The 20327-nt window shown below is 43.4% G+C and overlaps 1 protein-coding gene across 9 annotated transcripts in view; it reads right to left on the bottom strand.

Annotated features, from left to right (window-relative positions):
• The window catches only part of SLC22A15 (solute carrier family 22 member 15), a 177311-nt gene that overhangs the window by 77761 nt on the left and 79223 nt on the right, over positions 1-20327 (bottom strand). The window lies entirely within an intron of this gene.

Genomic DNA, 20327 nt, shown 5'->3' with positions numbered 1-20327 from the left:
AAGCTTCAGAGCAATAAAGGTAAAATGGGTGTCTTTTGTTATTTGTAACAAGCCCCTTGCTTATGTTAATGAGGTGACTTTTGGAAAGCCCTTAGATGGGGGCTGGTTGTCAGGGGAACCAACCATGTGAATAGAGGGCTGGGATTTCAGTCCTACCCTCTAGGCCTCTGGGTAGAGGAGAGAGACTAGAGGTTGAATCAACTGCCTACGGCCAGTGGGTTAATAAATCATGCCTTCGTAATGAGGCCGCCATAAAAATTCAAAGGGAAGGGGTTTGGAGAGCTTCTGGGTTAGTGAACATGTGCAGGTGCTGGGAGGGTGGTCAGCTCAGAGAGGGCATGGAAGTTCTGTGTCCCTTCCATCCTTCCATACCTTGCCCTGTGCATCTCTTCCACCTGGTCATCCTGAGTTATATCTTTTTATAATAAACCAGTGATCTAGTAAGTAAAATGTTTTCTTGAGTTCTGTGAGCTGCCCTAGCAAATTAATCTAACTGAAGGAGGAGGTCCTAGGACCCTCTGATTTATAGTCAGTTGATCAGAAGCACAGGAAGCAGCCTGAACTTGTGACTGGTGTCTGAAGGGGGTGGCAGGGGCAGTCCTGTGGGACTGAGCCCTAACCTGTGGGATCTGACGCTAACTCCAGGTAGATGGTGTCAGAACTGAACTGAACTGCAGGGACACCCAGCCGGTGTGGCAGAACGGCTTGAGGTGGGAACCTCCCCCTCCACACACACACACACTCCCACCCACCCACATTTGGCAGCAGAAGTGTCTGAAGGGAAGTAGTTGCCGGTAGAGGAGAAACCAGAGGAGTGTTTTTCCTTTACCTGGAGTAGTCACATCCACAGACACAGAAAGTAGCATAGTGGTTACCAGGGGCTGTTAGAGTGAGGAGTTACTGGTTAATGAAGATAGAGTTTCAGTTTGGGATAGCGACAAAGTTGTAGAGATGGACAGGGGTGATGGTTGCACAAAGATGCAAATGTACTTCATGCCCCTGTACTGTACACTTTAAAATGATACATTTTATGTATATTTTACCACAATAAAAAATAATCCCTTGAGCACTATTACCTTCTATTTTAGGAAAACTTATAAACTCAAAGAGGAAGTAGTCATCCTCTGCTTAAAATGTCATTATCTAAAGCCCTGCCTAGTGATGTGCTACTGTGATCTTTGATTATAAAGCAACCTGTGTCTCAGAGGTGACCTCAGAGAACCAAGAGAATGCTCATCTCTCCCCTCCACAGCCCCCTTCATAGGCTCAGCAAAGACAGGTTTAAGAAAACCCCTTCTCGAAAACTCACATGGAGACACCCCTTAGTTGTCCCTTCTCTGTCTTTCAGACCACTCCTGTCTCACACTTTGACAACCAGTCATTATGGCCCAAAGCACATCTAACTTCTCTCCTTCTCTTGTATTTCCTGTAAGACAAGATCGATAAAGATCCTGACAAGACAGCTTCTGTACATCTTTATGCAACAACACCACACAAAAATTTAGGCACTGGAAATAAGAATAATGCCCCTCACTAATGCTGTGCTTTACTTCTAAGTTCTTCTGTCCTTCACATGCGGTTTTTAACAAGATTAACTAATTGGTTTTCCTAGCTCTTCACGGATTAGAAATAGTAGTCTAGTGTGACACTGCCCTTAGAAATAGTAATCAGGCAGTTACCGCTCTTGGTGGCAGTCATAATTTAAAGAAGAGAGTGATGGAAGCAATATGACTAAAAAAACTGAACTACATTCCAGGCTTTTTTCATTCCGGTATTCAATAAATAGTTGATTAGTTTCTACTAGAGGTTAGTAACTATTCTAAACACTGGGAATACAGATGCGAACGATCTAGATTTGGTTCCTGCCCTCATGGAGTATAAGTTCCAGGAGCGTAAGCTAGACATTAAACAAGCAAACACAGAGGGAGAGACTGGGAGGAAACCTCTTTAAATAAGGTACTCAGGGAAGCCTTCTCTGGGGAGGTGACACTTGTGACCTGAATGATGAGAAAGTGACCAACCCTGAAAAGCTGTTTGGGGAACATGAGGATAACTGCAACGGCCCTAAGGCGAAGACACATCAGGGCGCCTCTCATGGGGGTGGCATTAAATGAGGTCAGAGAGGTGGGCAGGCATCACGTCATGCAGGGCCCTGAGCCACGGTAAGGAGCTAGGATTTTATTCCAGTGCAAAGGGAAAACACTGAATTACTGTATTTGTGTCTCTGAAGATCAGCCTGGGCCACACTTAGAGAATGCATTACAACAGGGAAAAGTGGGAGAAGGGAGGCTACTGCAATAGTTCAGGAGATAACGGGGGCTTGGACTAGGATGAAAGCAATGGTGATGGGATTACATGAATTACATGAACGTGGGATGGATCTTGAAGGTAGAACTAGCAGGACTTGCTGATGAATGAGATGTGCAGCGGGGAAGAGAGAAAGGGAGAGTCAGGATTTAACCTAAGTTTTTAACTTTAGCCATTCAGTGAATGGTGATGACATTTACTGAGATGGAGGAGGCTGCAAAGGGATTTCAGGTATGTGGTGGTAAATTTAAGAGTTCTCTTTAGACATGTGGAGGTTGAGATGCCTAAAAAACACCCAAGTGGAAATGCCAAGCTAGCATTTGGATGTGGGTCTTGAGCTCGAGGGAGAGGATGTGAGGGGTTATGAACTTAGAGATAAGGAAGAAGGCTCGGGACAGAGGCCCAGGACACTTCCACATTCAGAGGCTGAGTAGAAGAGAACTGCCACAGAAAACTCACAAGCAGGAGTCAGAGAGAGAGCAAGAAAACTGGAGGGAGGGTGGTGTCACAAATACTACAAGAGGAGATGTGATTCAGGGAGAAAGGGGTGGTCAAGTTATGTCGAATGTTGCTTTAGAGGTCAAGTTAACCTGAGGACAGAGATGTGCAGTTATATTTGGAAACAAAATGGACACTTAAAAAATAGCAATTTCGGGCTTCCCTGGTGGCGCAGTGGTTGAGAGTCTGCCTGCCGATGCAGGGGACACGGGTTCGTGCCCCAGTCCGGGAAGATCCCACATGCCGCGGAGCGGCTGGGCCTGTGAGCCATGGCCGCTGAGGCTGCACGTCGGAGCCTGTGCTCCGCAACGGAAGAGTCCGCAACAGTGAGAGGCCCGCGTACCGCACACACACACAAAAAAAAAGCAATTTCAGTAGAGTGCGAATGGCAGCCAGATTGGAGAAGGTTGAAGAATTGGACGAGCTTGAGGAACTGCAGGCAGAGAAGCTATCCTTGCAGGAGAAAAGTACTTGGAAAAGCAAGAAGGAAGGGGCTTGAGTGTACCAAGTAGAGCGGGTAGCCTTTCGTAGAAGCAGGGAAGTTCCACTGTAAGTGGGAGGAAGGCAGAATGTGGGTTCAGAAGCAGGTAGTAAAGGAACCTTTGCTGGACTGCATCATTGCTTTTTCACTGAAATATCAAGAGAGGTCGACTGTTGAAGGGAGTGTAAGTGGAGGGGGAGCCAGAAGTCTAAGGAGGAAGAAGACAGGCCCTTCTCAGAACGGGACGTGGCCCATTCACAGGAAATGCCACAGGACTGCCATACCGAATGCACACCTGAGTTTTGTACTTATCCATTTTGTGAGGAGAAGGCGGGGAGTTGGGGGGTTCCCAGGAGTATTCCCCAGGGAGAGAGGTACCAGGAAGTTGCAGGGATTTGCAAAGGAGTGTTTATTATAATAACAAAATACATGCTGGTTAAGGAGAAAAGGAAGACATAGGAGGATGGTAGGTAGTGAAATAATGTCACCATCAGGAAATCCCCCTATTTCTTTAACTCCTCTGTACTTTCCATTCTTGCCCTTATTGAAATTTGGTTGTCCGCAGAGGAAATCACTCACTGAACAAGATCCCTCTCAACTGGAGGCTGTTTTTCCTTTTACACCCATGGACCTGAGAACCTGAGATGGGAGCAGATAGCCAAACTTCAAAATTGTCAGCTCGTGTGAAGATCACATCATTAGACTGTGTAACCTACTACCTTTCTGGGGCAGAGAATCTAGCCCGTTTGGAAATGGCCACTCTTCCTTTGTTCCATAGGAAGAGAATGTTTAGCTGGGCATAAATTTCCCAATATCCCTGACAATTAGGATGGCCACGTCATCAAGTTCTGCACAATGAATGTAAGCAGAAGCATCATGTGGCAACTTCCAGGAACAGGTCTTAAGAGATGGCTGATCAGCCCTTTTCCCCTTCTTTATTTCTACTACCCTACTGCTTAGAATGCCCATTTGAATGCTGGAGCTCTAAAAAAATAAAAGCAGAGTTACCATATGATCCTGCAATCCCACTCCTGGGCATATATCCGGAGAAAACCATAATTTGAAAAGATACATGCACCCCTATGTTCACAGCAGCACTATTTACAATAGCCAAGACATGGAAGCAACCTAAATATCCATCAATAGATGAATGGATAAAGAAGATGTGGTATATAAACACAATGGAATACTACTCAACCATAAAAAAGATGAAATAATGCCACTTGTAGCAACATGGATGGACCTAGAGATTATAATACTAAGTGAAGTAAGTCAAACAGACAAATACCATATGATATCACTTATATGCATAATCTGAAAAAGAAAAGATACAAATGAACTTACTTACAAAACAGAAATAGACCCACAGACATAGAAAACAAACTTCTGGTTACCAAGGGGGGAAGGCAGAGGATAAATTAGAAGGATAAGATTTAAATGTTTTGTCTTATTTTCAACATTAAAGGACCTACTGTATAGCACAGGGAACTCTACTCAATATTTTGTTATAACTCTAAGGGAAAAGAATCTGAAAAAGAATATATATATGTATATGTAAAGCTGAAATCACTCTGCTGTACACCTGAAAATAACACGACATTGTAAATCAACTATAATTTTTAAAAATTAAAAAATAAAAAGATAATGTGTGTATGGAAAAGAAAAGAAAAAAAGCTGGAGCTCTACCTGAGGCCATGATGAAGAGGGTCACTTGTTAGTGATAATGAAGTCAAAGGCTGGGTCCCTGACAACACTGCAGTAGAGCCCAGGCACTGCATATGTTTTTAAGTTCTCCAGATGATTCTCATAGGCAATCAGGTTAAGAATTCCTGCCCTGGACCTTGTCACCCTCAACAACAGCATCACCTCTAAAATCTTGATTTTGAACAGCCCACTCACCATTCCCTAGACTTCCACCCACTTCCTCCAGTACCCCTACTCCAAACATTCTTCAACCTCTTCAAGGCCTCCAGTTACCAAACACTATAGGAAGTATGGCCTGAGTCATCGAAAAAAGCTTAAGTCATGTTAAGAAGCCCTGATTTGAGGATCTGTAAAGGAAATGGTAAAATACGTTTTAAAGTTTCACACAAAATGATTAAAAGAGGTTTGGAATTTGAAGGAGAAATTCTGTTTTGTGAAAAATTAACTTATTTTGGATGTATGGATAGTTCTGTGACAGAATTTTCAATTTACAAGGAATGCATATGAGGATTGTTTTCCAGGTTGAAAAATGAATTAAATATTAGGTTGGCCTAGAGAAGACAGGGCTGCATTCGTCCCAGGGCTATATCCCTTCTCTTACAATGGCCAATAAAAAACAAGTACAATTAGGCCTTGTTAACACCCTGGAATCCAAATACTTGCTTTTATGTCTTTCATATTCTTAGTGTTTGCTTTGGTGCTTTCATGCCTTTAAAATCTGGCCTGCACGTTTAGCTTTGACTATCCTGCACCTCAATTCTGCTGGTCTGTTTACATGGCCAAGAGGTTCAGGCTCACACTGATTGGTTTTGTGTTTAATCAATAAGGAGAGGTCAACGTGGCTGCTCCATCATCAACTACCCCGCGAACCATTTGGAGAACTTCTCAAACTCATCAAAAAGGCTGTAATACTATCCTCCTAGCAATTGGATAACTATCAACTTGGATGGCAAATTTAGGAAGACATGGCCCAAGGAATGTTTGACCAGCAAATTTCAAATTCTAATTCTTAGGCTGCCAGTTCTAAGTGTCAAAGTAATTTCTAGTAGTTTTTCTTCAGGTCAATGCTGGCTGGGCTAATGCATCTTCCTACTTCTTCTGGAATACATGCAGGAACTGATAGAAAAATTGAAAAGCACTGCCAGGTTTTAAAAAAGCAAATTAGAGAATGTGAAAAATGGAACCCAGGAGATCTCACTGACAGATGTAGGTGAACTGGGGATGGTTGACTCAGGAATGCCAAGTCAAGCACTTACGACAATGTGTTTACAATCCACTTTCCACATTCCCCGTGCCCTAATATTGTGCAATTTTGGTTTAAATGTTTTGTCTTGTTTTCAATATTAAGAACTTTCCAAATATAGTTTACATACTTATCACATAGCTACTATATGATCTAAAGAGTTTCATTTCGTCAAAGCTCAGACAAAATATACCAATAATACACTAGGAGAGTGATCCCTACAATATTCGAGAAAACGTATTGGGGGATGACCTATTTTTACAGTTTTAGAAAGAGGTCACCCACCAGGCTAGACTCAATTACTTGGTTATTTTCTTGTCCCTTTGGTCAATATTTAGTAACAAGGTAAAACCCAAACCAGGATACCACCAGGACACCAGAAATTAAACTATAAGAAACCTAAATATGATGACTGTGACATTCTTGAAACATGTGGTTTTTTTGTTTGTTTTTTTTTGTGGTACGCGGGCCTCTCACTGCTATGGCCTCTCCCGTTGCGGGACACAGGCTCCGGACGCGCAGCCTCAGTGGCCATGGCTCACGGGCCCAGCCGCTATGTGGCATGTGGGATCCTCCTGGACCGGGGCATGAACCCATGTCCCTCGCATCAGCAGGTGGACTCTCAACCACTGCGCCACCAGAGAAGCCCCGAAACATGTGTTCTTTATGAGGCTTTACATTTTAAAAATCATAAATTTATAAGTCACTCAAACCCTTAATTGTCTAGAGATTAAAGTGATGACTCTCCTATTCTTTTAATTTTTTTTTTTTTTTTTTTTTTTTTTTTTGCGGTACGCGGGCCTCTCACTGTTGTGGCCTCTCCCGTTGTGGAGCACAGGCTCCGGACGCGCAGGCTCAGCGGCCATGGCTCACGGGCCCACCCGCTCCACGGCATGTGGGATCTTCCCGGACCGGGGCACGAACCCGCGTCCCCTACATCGGCAGGCGGACTCTCAACCACTGCACCACTCAGGGAAGCCCTCTCCTATTATTTTTAATGATAAGCCAAATTCTAAAGCTGCAGAATGTTCCTTTTTATATTATTTCACTTCAAATTGAAAAATCACTTGCAAATAGAAAAAGCAGGAAATCTACTTTTCTTTTCCCATACATTAACAGAAAAGGAAGAATATAAAGACAAAATATTTTCAGTGCCTCAGTTTGACCTAGCTATAGTTAATCTATTTGTGTTCCATAACCAACATCTGTATTTTTGTTCATATGCTTACCACAATCACTATATTGAGTTCTTAAGTTCATTTATCATACCGTATTTTCAAAAAGGATATAAGGAGCCTAGCATTAAAAGCACTGGTACAATCATTCACTCATCTAAAGAAAGCAGACCTGAGAGAAAATCGGGCACAACTGGGGATAGACACCAAGAGCAGGTGCCTTGAAAAGAAAAGACGAAAGGAACATAAATATGGCAAATATGGGTTTGAGTACAGAGCCAGGTGCCATGCCAGGCCTTCCAGCTCTTAAAGAGGGAAAAAAGGCAGGCAAGCAGAAGCAGAGAGCTGAGACAGTAACTATTGACCAGACATTAAGGAAGCATCTGGGAGGTTTTTGTTTAATATTAGGATTCTTACTGCTTAGAGGCTAAGAATAAATGGCATCTCTCAAAAAGGGATAAAGTATTGGTGTATGTCAAGAAAAGTTGCTCTAACTAGAATATACAGAAGGGATAAACAGCAAGCTCCTACTGTATAGCAGAGGGAACTATATTCAATATCCTGTGATAAACCATAATGGAAAAGGATATGAAAAAGAAGGTATATATATATATATATATATATATATATAATTGACTCACTTTGCTGTACAGCAGAAATTAACACAACACTGTAAATCAACTATACTTCAAGAAAATAAATTTAAAAAAAAAAAGAAAAGTTGCTCTAGGTGCAATTCAGAGAATGGAAGAGTAACTGTAAGCATGGGTGTGGGAAGACCTGTCAAGGTCATTACAGTGATCCAGGCCAGCTGGACAAGGTGGAGACCTCAGAGAACAGAACAGATTCAAGCCGGATATACTAAGGCTGACTCATCCATGAGCAGGTATTATCTGACACCACTAGTAGGGACTAGATCAACCACAGACTGAGTGAAGCTTGAGATAAGGTGGTAACAAAATATGTTTTAAGCATCTCCCTTGAAATCATCAAACCTTAAGCTTTAAGGAACTGTCACAAATCATTTTTCTGACATGGCAGAAATATAATTTGAAAAAATTAATTATTGCTTTAAAATGGATTGCATGCTTATATAATCCTAAAAATAAAATTAACATCTGAGTAATAAAAATATATATCCAAGATGTGTCACAGACATGTAGATCAATGGAACAGAATAGAGAGCCCAGAAATAAACCCATGCATATATGGTCAATTAATTTACAAAAAAGGAACCAAGAATATACAATGGGGAAAGGACGGTCTCTTCAATAAATGGTATTGAGAAAACCAGATGCAAAAGAATGAAACTGGACCCCTATCTTACACCATACACAAAGATTAAAAAAAAAAATCCAAGTGGATTAAAGACTTGAGGGTAAGACCTGAAACCATAAAACTCCTAGAAGAAAACATAGGTGGTAGTAAGTTCCTGGACATTAGTTTTGGAGTTAAGTTTTTGGATTTTGACACCAAAAGTAAAGGCAACCAAAGTAAAAATAAACAAGTGGGACTATATCAAACTGAAAAGCTTCTGCACAGCAAAGGAAACCATCAATAAAATGAAAAAGCAACCTAGTGAACAGGAGAAAATATTTGCAAATCATATATCCAGTAAAGGGTTAATACCCAAAATATATGAAGAACTCATATAATCCAATAGCAAAACCCCCAAACAATCCGATTAAAAATTGGGCAGAGGATCTGATTAGACATTTTTCCAAAGAAGATATACAGATGGCCAATAGGTACATGAAAAGGTGCTCAATATCACTAATCATCAGGGAAATGCATATCAAAGCCACAATGAGATATACCTGCTAGAATGGCTATTATCAAAAAGATAAGAAACAAGGTTGGTGAGGATGTGGAGAAAAGGGAACCCATGCGCACTGCCGGTGGGAATATAAATTGGTTCAACCACCGTGGAGAACAGTATGGTGGTTCCTCAAAAAATTAAAAAATAGAACTACCATATGATCCAGCAGTTCTGAGTATTTATCCAAAGAAAAGAAAAACACTAACTAGGAAAGACATACGCACCCCCATATTCATTGCAGCATTATTTACAATAGCCAAGATATGGAAACAACCTCATATTCATCAATAGATAAGTAGATAAAGAAAATGTGATATATACATGTGAATATTATTCAGCTATGAGAAAGAAGGAAATTCTGATATGTGCAACAATATGAATGGACTTGAGAGCATTACGCTAAGCGAAATAAGTCAGAGAAAGATAAACAAATACTGTATGATCTCATTTATATGTGGACTCTAAAAAAGAAAAAAAAGCTCACAGAGACAGAGAACAAACTGGTGGTTGCAGGGAGGGGCAGGGGAAGGGGCACAAAATGGGTGAAGGTAGTCAAAAAGTTCAAACTTCCAGTTATAAAATAGGTAAGCCATGGGGAGACCATGTAAAGCATGGTGCCTATAGTTAATACCATATTGCACATTTGAAAGTTGGTAGGAGAGTAGATCTTAAAAGGGCTCATCACAAGAAAAAAAAATTTGTAACTATGTATGGTGAGGGATGCAAGCTAGACTTATTGCGGTCTTTTCACAATATTAAAAATATTGAATCGTTATGTTGTACACCTGAAACGAGTATAATGTTGAACGTCAATTATATTTCAATTCAAAAAAGATATGTCAAATGGGAGTATGCCACTTCGAACCAAATAATAACCATCCAACTTTCATATAATATTCTCCTCTAATCCAAAACAACCACCTTTTAAAATAGATATTTATTATTCCCATTTTATAGATGATACAAACTGCAGCTCAGACACAATCACACAAGCAGTGGATTCTGGCCCTAACGCCAAGACATCTGCCTCAAAATCTTCTTTGAGCACCATATGTTTGAATTAGTTAAGTCTTAGAATTCTGGAGCTAACTAGTGATATAACAGTATATTTGAGCATGTTAAACCACAAGCACAGAAATTACAATATGCTGGGTAAAAACTTTCTATTTTTGGGCTTCCCTGGTGGCACAGTGGTTGAGAGTCCACCTGCCAATGCAGGGGACACGGGTTCATGCCCCGCTCCGGGAAGATCCCACATGCCGCGGAGCGGCTGGGCCCGTGAGCCATGGCCGCTGAGCCTGCGCGTCCGGAGCCTATGCTCCGCAACGGGAGAGGCCGCAACAGTGAGAGGCCCGCATACCGCAAAAAAAACAAAAAAAAAAAACAACAACAAAAAAACAACTTTCTATTTTTTAGCATGTGTTCCATTCAGGAAGCTATGGAAAAAAATCAAATGAATATTAGAAGAAATACTGGAAATAAGAAGATCCTTATGGCTTAGGGTAACAGAACCAGGGGTAGGCAGAAAGGAGAGGGAAAAGAGAAAAGGAAGATGGCATGTCGAATATGAAGTGAAGGTTCCATTGCCTGGGTGCTTGGGAAATGACAAGGAAAAGGCTGGGCATGAGGAGATGTGAATAATTAATTTTAAAATCAACTTCCAAGTTGGTTTTGTTTATTTATTTACTCATTTTTTGGAGTAGATTTAGTTCGTTCTACAGTGTATGCTTTAAATACAAACACTTAATAAAATTTCTAACTTTTAATTGAACTTTTTTTTTAACATCTTTATTGGAGTATAATTGCTTTACAATGGTGTGTTAATTGAACTTTTATCCTTTACTTACTGTCTATCTGACACCCTGGTGTAGCACATGGACACAAACAAACCATCCCCAGGTTGCTTTCTTTTCTTTCCTCTGCTGAATAGTCCTGCGCTGCCTTATCCTTCCCCACTGGCCTAGAACGCAGATTATAAGAGATGTTTCTTAAGTTGGTCATGAATATTAGGAAGACTTCTTTGGAGCAAGAAGGACCCTTAGACACACATCCAGCCTCTGCTCTGAGCAACTTCTCATTGGCAGTCAATGTCATGAATTTGTCTGTCTCTGCTTCACTTTTCCCTTGTGACCTGAGCTGCCCATTTCTGACCCCCCCCCGCCGTGCCCCCCCCCCCACTAATGTATGGTGACATTTCATGGAACAGGGGTTGAGAAACATGCTATAACCAGAGACCTCTCTAATGGAAGGGGAGGAGCATGGTAAATAAAAGCCCTTTCCCCTGAGGTTTCTCAAGCGTGGGTCATTTTCCTCCCCCAAGGAGGTTGTGCCCTTCCCGTCTTCCTTGCTTTGGCCATCAGTAGGTGAATGATTCTGCATTAGCCACACATGAATAATGTAGGACCATGCCTTGCAGCCGCCCAGGGAGGGCACCACTCCCCAAAGGAAAACAAACATTACTCACTCCACTTTTTCCGAGAAGCCTGCTACCTTACAGAAACTGACTACTCTTCCTGTGGGCTGTGCCCCTGCCCCCCACGCCTGTCCCCAACCCCGCCTCAACCCCTAATGAGCTCCTATTCACCCTTCCTCCTCCTGTGAAGTCCTGCCTGACTCAGGGAGCAGGGCTGACCACTCTGTCTTTTCTGCCTTCTCTCCTATTTTTGCTTCTGCTGTGATGTATGGTGAATTATATGTTTACTTGTCTCTTCCCCTATGATGCTGAGTTTCCTAAGGGCATATTTACATCCCAAGTGCTTACCTGGCAGTGCCAGCACTAATTAAATATTTGCTGAACTATCTATGCAATAAGAGTGAATGCTAGAGTCTTACAGGCATCTTCATATACACTATCTCAATGTCACGACTTCAAGCATCAAGTTGTAAGTTTACATACACCTGGGAAACTATCTAGCTCGTCATCTTTTCCTGGGAGCCACTGAATGGCTTTCTCGTAAAAGGGAATGTGAGGGAGATTTGGAATTTGAGGGGTTTTCCGTCCTCCTAGAGCCAATCTGACAAACGGAACACTTCAGTTTCATCTTTAGCCCTACATTAATGAGAAAGAAAGATAAGGAGAAACATAACTATGGCAGTTTTCTGCAAACGTGGCTGAAAAAGTTGTAAAGGCAAACTCTGTGCCATTGAAACATCTACTTCCCAATGCCCGAGTGATCGAAGCGGTGTGGCCCTGAAAGCAATTTCACTGGTCCACAGATACCCCACTAGAAGCACGGGGATCTCGCAGGGGTAAGAACTTTGCCACAGACGATACACAGAGTATCAGTGAGCCCGCAAGCCAGGCAGTGGCTCTAGCAGGTCGGAGAGGAGCACCCAAGCCCCGCATCTGGCTGCTGTGTCTCTTCCAAAGACACACTCACTCACGAGCCCAGAGGAAGTCACTAGTCCCAACTCAGCCTCCCCTGGAAGGGGGGACAGAACCCATGGCTACTCAGGGGTGTAGCCTGCCTGACCATAAAGAAAAAAGACTAAAGCAGCTTCCGCGGGCTGACCGGTGGGCAGCCAATGAAAATGGGCAAAGACTGGGCACGTGTTATTGATCAAGCTCCTTTTCGCCCCAAGTCCTGCTTTGATGAACTCTAAGTCAGATCACCAGCACCAGAGCCCGAACCAGACTGACTGCCCGCGTGTCAGTATTTCAAGGCTGCAGGACTGGATCAGACAGTAAGCTTTCCCCACACCCCTGCAGTGCATCCCCCAGGGCTCTGCACAACCGGTGCACAACTGTTCTGAGAAAAATTCTGAATGGTTCTGGTAACAATTCCAGCCAAACTTCAGCCCTCCGCTGTTCCCTATGTCCCATAAAAATATTTACGGCTTCGTACAGGAAAATCTCCCTTCTACGTCAGAAGCCTCCTGTGATTAGGGAGTACTTGGACAGGGTAGTTCAGGAACAGTTTCACGGTGATTAACTAACTTGCTTCATTTCAATGTAGTTGTCACTCTGAATTACCACTTAATGGGTGAAGTGTGCAGCCTATAACAATCAGTAGTACAGGCGTAAGGAAGCAAGACATTAAAAAAAATTAGCCCCTAAAGCAATTATTGCAGTGAATTTTTCAAATAGTTTTAATACTGTCTTTTGACCCCAGGGTATGGCTTGGGGAAAATATATTAATCTCAAGATAATCATCAGTCAATTTCAGTTCTTCAATATCCACAATGATATTAAAGATTCCAACCTTACTCTTTTTGGTTGCAAACATGAATTGAGCATGATAATTGTGTCTCCATGATATTTGGTGCTTTCTGAATGAGTCAGAGCTCAGGGAACAATCTGAATACAGCAGACAGCAATTTGCTACATAAATTCACCCCGATGGCTATTAGCTCATTTTAAAGTAGTCAAGACTCATAGATTAGAGGGGTTTTTTTTTGCATTAATACCAAGTTAATCACATCTACATAACCTTTTATTCACCCTTCCCCAAAACCCTCCATGAATAACTTCTGCGAGGCCTGACCTGAATGTAATAAGGTAGAGGGTAGGAGTTTTCAACTGTGTATTTTTAAGACAATCTCCTTACACTATAGAGTTCTGTAGACTATATCTTGATATTTATTTTCAGGAATTTAATATGAGAAGTCAACAAGACTTTATAATTTTTTTTAACTCTCATTTTATACCGAATAATTTCAATATGAAACATGTGTTATCTACATACACAGACTGTATACTAAGGATATTTACCAACTTACCGGCAAAGTTTGAGTGCTGCTTTTAATATCACCACTTTGGAAATTTGAAGGAACAACTGAAAAACTAGAGCAGTAAGCAAAAGTAAAATAATGCTAAGCAACAAAGTGGAGGGTTTGGCTGGGGCTGCACTCCACCATAGTAAAGGGGAATACGACTGGGAGCGAGCGTAGAGAGAGCAGCAGCTCCTCAAGGACACTGGCGGAAGAGTGGCTGACGCTGCCATCCCTCCTGGCACCGCTGCCCCTCGATCATCACCTCATTATTCTGCCCTCTGCTGCTGTTTCCCTGCTAACTCTTGTCATTCTGGTAGCGGCAGCAGGAAACCTGGACGCCACCCATACCACCGGCGCCAAACCACTCCCGGACTTGGAACACCACCCGACTAGGGCTCTGATGTCCCAGGTAGAAGTGGAGTGTGTGAACCTGCGTGGAACTCACACACTCTGAGCGCTGGAGGTGAGGGCACACAGGGGGGACACTTTATTTGTACCTTGAAATAAAATGACTTCAGGGAAGACATGAGATTCTGCACTGAAAATGCAAAGCAGACAAGCCTCGCGCTGGGTCTGTGTGGACATATGCAAAGAGATGTGGTGATGCTATGAACACCAGGGCGGCAGGCTGCTGAGTTCTGAACATGCAGGCGAATCACTGAGGGGCATGGGAGTTGTTGCTTGTTTTATTTGATTCTCTGTTATTTTTGGGTAGATCAGGACACGCGTAAGTTTATTTGGGCTTGACAATTATGAAAGCTGAACTGAATCGTTTCTACTTCTGTAGTACTTGTGTGATTTGTTTGTGTGGGTCCGCTAGCCAGGATCCTTGTGAGCTGGATACAAATAGCCTGACTCCCTGCCCCCCTCCCTGACTCTGTCACATGCCACTGTAGAAAGGCCACAGAAATCAGTGGCCACGCTCCTCCATTTACCAACCGTGACACTAACTCACCCAGCTACTCTGAACCCGGACAGTCATATATTTTTCATTTGCAAGCCGCGATACAAACATTACGATTGTTTGCCCTCCTCCCTTAGAATTCGCTCTGTCAGAGGCAATTTCAAGCAGGCAACTGGCAGCCGGGGGAGGTGAGCATCTACTTTGCTTAGCTTTCAACCCAACGTGTGTGCACCATGTGCTATCACCCACAGTCACCCTGCTAACCTTCACTCTCACCGATCCATGCACCCACGCTCCCATCCGCTCCTCCCAGGCAGAGCTCAGCTCTTGCCCTGTTCCCCATGGAAGGGCTCGCGCAGCTGGCAGGGCTGGCTGTTGGCGGCAGAGTGCTGGGCCCTGGCCTCTGTTCCTCTTCAGTGATAGCAGCACAGCGCCCAGCTCTTCTCATACTGAAATGCCAACTGAGGCGCCGTTCAAAACTAAAGGCTTCTGTTTGTTAAGAGGAAAATAAAAAGAGTTTGAAAATCACTGGTGTAATGGGAAGAATATGGGCTGGCCCATTGAGTCCCAGGTCAGTGGCTTATTAAATATGTGATTTAGGGCAATTTAAAAAATTCTCTACATGTCAGTTGTTTAATCTACAGGGTAGGGCTGCTGGCAGGAGTAAATAAGCAGCACACATGGAAGGCCCCTGGGAGGGGGCCTCTCACACGAGAGGGCGTTGGGAAGTAGTCACGGTTATCTGCCCCTTCACGTGCCTCTACCTAATAACGCTTACAAGACTCATCATCTCACCCACAAACTCTCTGCCAAGTATGCAACAGTCTCGTTGCAGCTGAGGAGCCTGTGGGGACTGTGGACTTCTGTGCAGCCAGCGATGCCACCCGTGCTCCTCCATCACCAGGGCAGACAGGCCACAGCCACCCTTGCAAGCATGAACCCACACAGGCTGGGAGCAGCCGGTTGAGAATCTGGGATGCTCCAAGAGAATTCACCCTAAACCGTGACCCCCAGACTCTCCATGGAACATCCCCTGGAGATCCCATGGAGCGGCACATTGATATCAACCAGCTAGGCAGCTGGGCAGGCCCCCTACCCCCCACGTATAGCTCTGGAGCACCTGCTGGAGACTGAAGGTCACTTTCTGCGCAGGGGATGTTTGCGCCTTGAGACACACCTCGGAGGTGGAGAACTGTCTGACCTTCTGATGGCATGGGAACATAATGTGTGCTTCTATACCGTGGGGGGGAAGTATCGTGTATTTATAAATCTATAGTGGTATATGTATAATCAATATGGATAACTGTATATGCAAGTATATGTATCTCAGTGGAGCGACATAGGTGGGAATGAGAAAGAGGACAGGCGAGTAACCAGGAAGACGGAGAGAAGGCAGGGAAGAAAATGTAAAAGAGAAAGACACATGGAGATATACACAGAGAGACAGAGACAGAAACATCAGAGAAAGAGACGGAAAGGCAATTCAGAGACAGCCAGTGAGACAGAGAAAGGCAGAGATGAAGAAATGGGATAAATACAGAGAGACAGAAACTGAGATGGAGAGAGCTAGGGATAGAGAGAAACAGATTCAGAAAGACGAAATGACAGAGACAGAGGGATACAGGAAACAAGGAGGGAGAAAAGGAGGAGGGAAGGAAGGAAAGCAGGCAGGCAGACACAGAGTTACAGTCTGACAAAGACAGATTGCAGGAGGGACAGTCACTCACAGACACACGCAGTGGTAATAAGAAGAGGGACCTGAGGCTACTATCACGGGTAGGTCAGGTAAGGGCCATCTTAGCCCTTTATCTCCTCTTTCTCTGAGCTGCCTTACAGACCTTCAGCACTTGCTGGGGAAGCTATCTAATTCCATTTCTCCTGCATCTACCAACTCTTTGTCCTGGAAGTAGTAGCCCTCAGGGCTCCCTTCCCTCCATATTCAGCCTCCAGTCAAGCAGTGTTAAGGGTGAGCCTCCCAGGTACCAGCACAGCAGAGGAGCTGGTGACCAGGGTGCCCATTCCTGCCGTCCCAGAGCATAGGGTCTGATAGCACTCTCCTTCTCTGTATCAAGGGTTTCTCTGGCATTGGGCAAGTAGTCATTGCTCAATGACATTTGCTAAGAATTGTGTCCCTCCAGTGATATCTAAAAGGGCTCCTGGGCTTCCTTGGTGGCGCAGTGATTGAGAGTCCGCCTGCCGATGCAGCGGACACGGGTTCGTGCCCCGGTCTGGGAAGATCCCACATGCCGCGGAGCGGCTGGGCCCGTGAGCCATGGCCACTGAGCCTGCACGTCCGGAGCCTGTGCTCCGCAACGGGAGAGGCCACAACGGTGAGAGGCCCGCGTACTGCAAAAAAAAAAAAAAACCAACATAAACATAAAAGGGCTCCTAATCACAGATTTCCTAAGTATTCATTTAATTCAATTCTACTGAAATTTGTTGAGTGTCTGTGATGCTGAAGCATAGTGCTGCTATGTTATCTAATTTACTTTAAAGTATTAAGCACGTTCAGTGGGATATTCTGTATCAATGTTAGGTCAAGCTTTCACCCTGGTACTACGAGCATTCTCATTAAGGTTGCATTGTCCACTGGTGGTCAGCTGGCCTTCCCTTCAGAAAGCCCATTCTTCAGAGGGAGCTACTACAAGGGCTTCTGTAATCATTGTCTCCATCAACAATGGGTGCTTTGCTTATTCTTGATTAAAATAGTGGCCTGTTGACTAGCAACGATGAATATAAAACATAGGCTATCCCTAGTGAAATTAAAGACATTCAAGATACACAGATTAGCTCAACATATTTTAGAGACACTCACTACCTTTCCATGAATTTTAGAGATAATCCAATGTGTTCTGTACTCTATCTATAGGGGTGATGCCCTAGGTTAAAACCCCTCCTTGGTCCTGAGCCAATATGAACTCTGGAAGTTTCCGTGTGCTTGAAGCTGATGGGAAGTACTATTTTCCATAGTACCCTGACTATGGAAAACTGGGGTTTTCCTGTAGCGACCTGCCATACAAGCAGTGTACAGAACACCTATAAAAGCAGAGCTGAGACTTCTAAAGCCTGCAAGATAGTTTATTTTGAGCTTCCTTGAGAATAAGAATTGAGTTAATAAGTTAATAAGTTCATTTATACATGTGGCAGAATTTGGTTTGAGATCCACTTTCATTATAATGTGTTTAATGGATTTGTTGGAAAGCAGACCGATGGCTCTCACCCATTTCAAAATCCTATGGGGGCAATAAATAGAACCAGGGCTTTTTGGAGAAATACCTAATCCCACAGTTGGAGCAGGGAGGTGCAAGATAAACCTGGACTATTTTGTTACGTCAAAAATTTTCGAAGTGCTCAAAAAAGTTAAAAAAATAAAAGAAAAGATGGACACATCAAAAGGACACAGGACTTTCAGCTCCAGGAAGACGGAGTAAACATGAATATAAAAATTAGGCTAAACATAGGAGCAAACATACTGTGATACTGTGATTTATAGCAGAAATATATATTTGGTCATTCAGATGACCAAATGCAGATATATTTGTCATGTATATTTGGTCTCCATTCATAGTTCCTGGCTCACAGCTCCCAAAACCCTTGGAATTCCTGAGCTTAGGTTAAGAGCAATGGGTTAATTGTCTCTTGTCCTTAGTTCCTGAAAACTGCTTCAGGGAATGTGACTTTGGGTCCCACCCAAGGGTGGAGGCTGGTTGCGGAGGGGAACCAACCATGTGATTAGAGGGTTAGATCTTTTACTCTCAACCCCCATCCCTCCCCCCAAACTCTAGGGAGAGGAGAGGGGCTGGAATTTAAACCAATCACCAACTGCCAATGATTTAATCAATCATGCCTATGTAATGAAGCCTCCATAAAAACCCAAATGGAGGGTGTTCGGAGAGCTTCTGGGCTGGTGAACACGTGGAGATTGGGGAGCGTGGCGCTCAGAGAGCATGGAAGCTCTGCACTGTTTCCCCATGCTCTGTCCTATGCAGCTCTTCATCTGGCTGTCGTTCCGTATCCTTTAATATCCTTTCATAATAAACCAGTAATCTAGTAAGTAAACGGTTTTTTCCTGAGTTCTGTGATCCATTCTAGCAAATTAATTGAGCCTGAAGAGGAGGTCACGGGAACTTCTGATTTATAGTCAGATGGTCAGAAGCACCGGTAACCTGTGTTTGCGACTGGCATCTGAAGTAGAGGGCAGTCTCGTGGAGCTGAGCCCTTTACCTGTGGAATTCCATTCTGTCTCTGGGTAGATAGTATCAGAATTGAGCTGAATTCTCGCACATACTGCTGGCATCCGAGAACTGCTTGTTGGAATTGGGTCCAGGAACTCTTTCGCATGTACTTTTCCTTGTTTCCCCTACTGTGTACTACTAAAAATCCTGGACATTATACATAAAATAAACATTAAGACAACTCTGAAAGGTGGAGAGAAAACCAGCTAAGGACCTTGGGACTCAAGGAATGGTGCAGTGGTGAGTTCCCTGGGTTTCCCTTTACCTCACACACCCAGACTGGGTACTGGAGAAGCCAGAGACTCAGAAATGCTAAGAGGAGACACAAAAGAAGTCCCAGTGAGGTCTGCTCTCTAGCAAAAGGCCCAGGAGAGGGGCAGCCCAGCAAGACAAAAGACTTTTGGGGAATCACTGCTTTATTCTGGCCAATTACCACCCCCAAAAAAATAAACGAATAAACCTACCAACTGGGGCTCCAACCCCATCTACACCAGCAAAGTCTAAGTGGGGAACCGAGGCTTCCACCTGGTCAGGCAGTGATGAGTCGCTCCACCCCACCCCACCCAGGTGGTGTCACGAAAGACAAGTAGGAGCCAGCACATTCATTCCTGCCAAAGCTCCCCTCCCTCCTGCCCCAGTACCACCACCGCCACCACCACCAGTGTCAGTGGAGACCACGTGGGGAGACTGGATTTCACTGCCGGTAGTAATGAAACACCCTTCCCTTCTTCCTGTGCCAGAGCAGTGTCATAGAAAGCCAGCTAAAATAGAAGGCTTAAATAAGACACAGTATCTCTTAGCCTAATCCCCCAAACTTCAGGTTTCAAACAAAAATAATCTGTCATACCAAGAATTAGAAGAATCTCAAAGTAGAATGAAAAAAGACAACCACTGAGATGATAGAGATTATAGAAATAACTGACAAAGATCTTAGAGCTGCCATCATAAGCACTTGTAAACATGCTTGAAATAGATGACAAAATAAAAAGATTCAACGAAGATAAAGTCTCAGCAAAGAAAGAGGAAATATAAAAAAAAACAAAATAGAAAATTTTAAACTAAAAGATACAATGAATGGATTCAACAGCAGAATAGAGGAAAGAATCAGTAAACTTGAAAATACAACAACAGGAAATACCCAATCTGAAAACAAAGATAAAATAGACTGAAAAAAAAAAAAAAAAGAACAAACCTTTAGGGATCTGTGGGGCTGGAACAAAAGAATTAACATTTTTGTCACTGGAGTTC

Source organism: Stenella coeruleoalba, assembly GCF_951394435.1.
Source record: "Stenella coeruleoalba genome assembly, chromosome: 1".
In the NCBI taxonomy this organism is placed as follows: Eukaryota; Metazoa; Chordata; class Mammalia; order Artiodactyla; family Delphinidae; genus Stenella; species Stenella coeruleoalba.
Note: the sequence above shows the minus strand (reverse complement) of the source record. Positions and strands in the feature narration are given on the sequence as shown.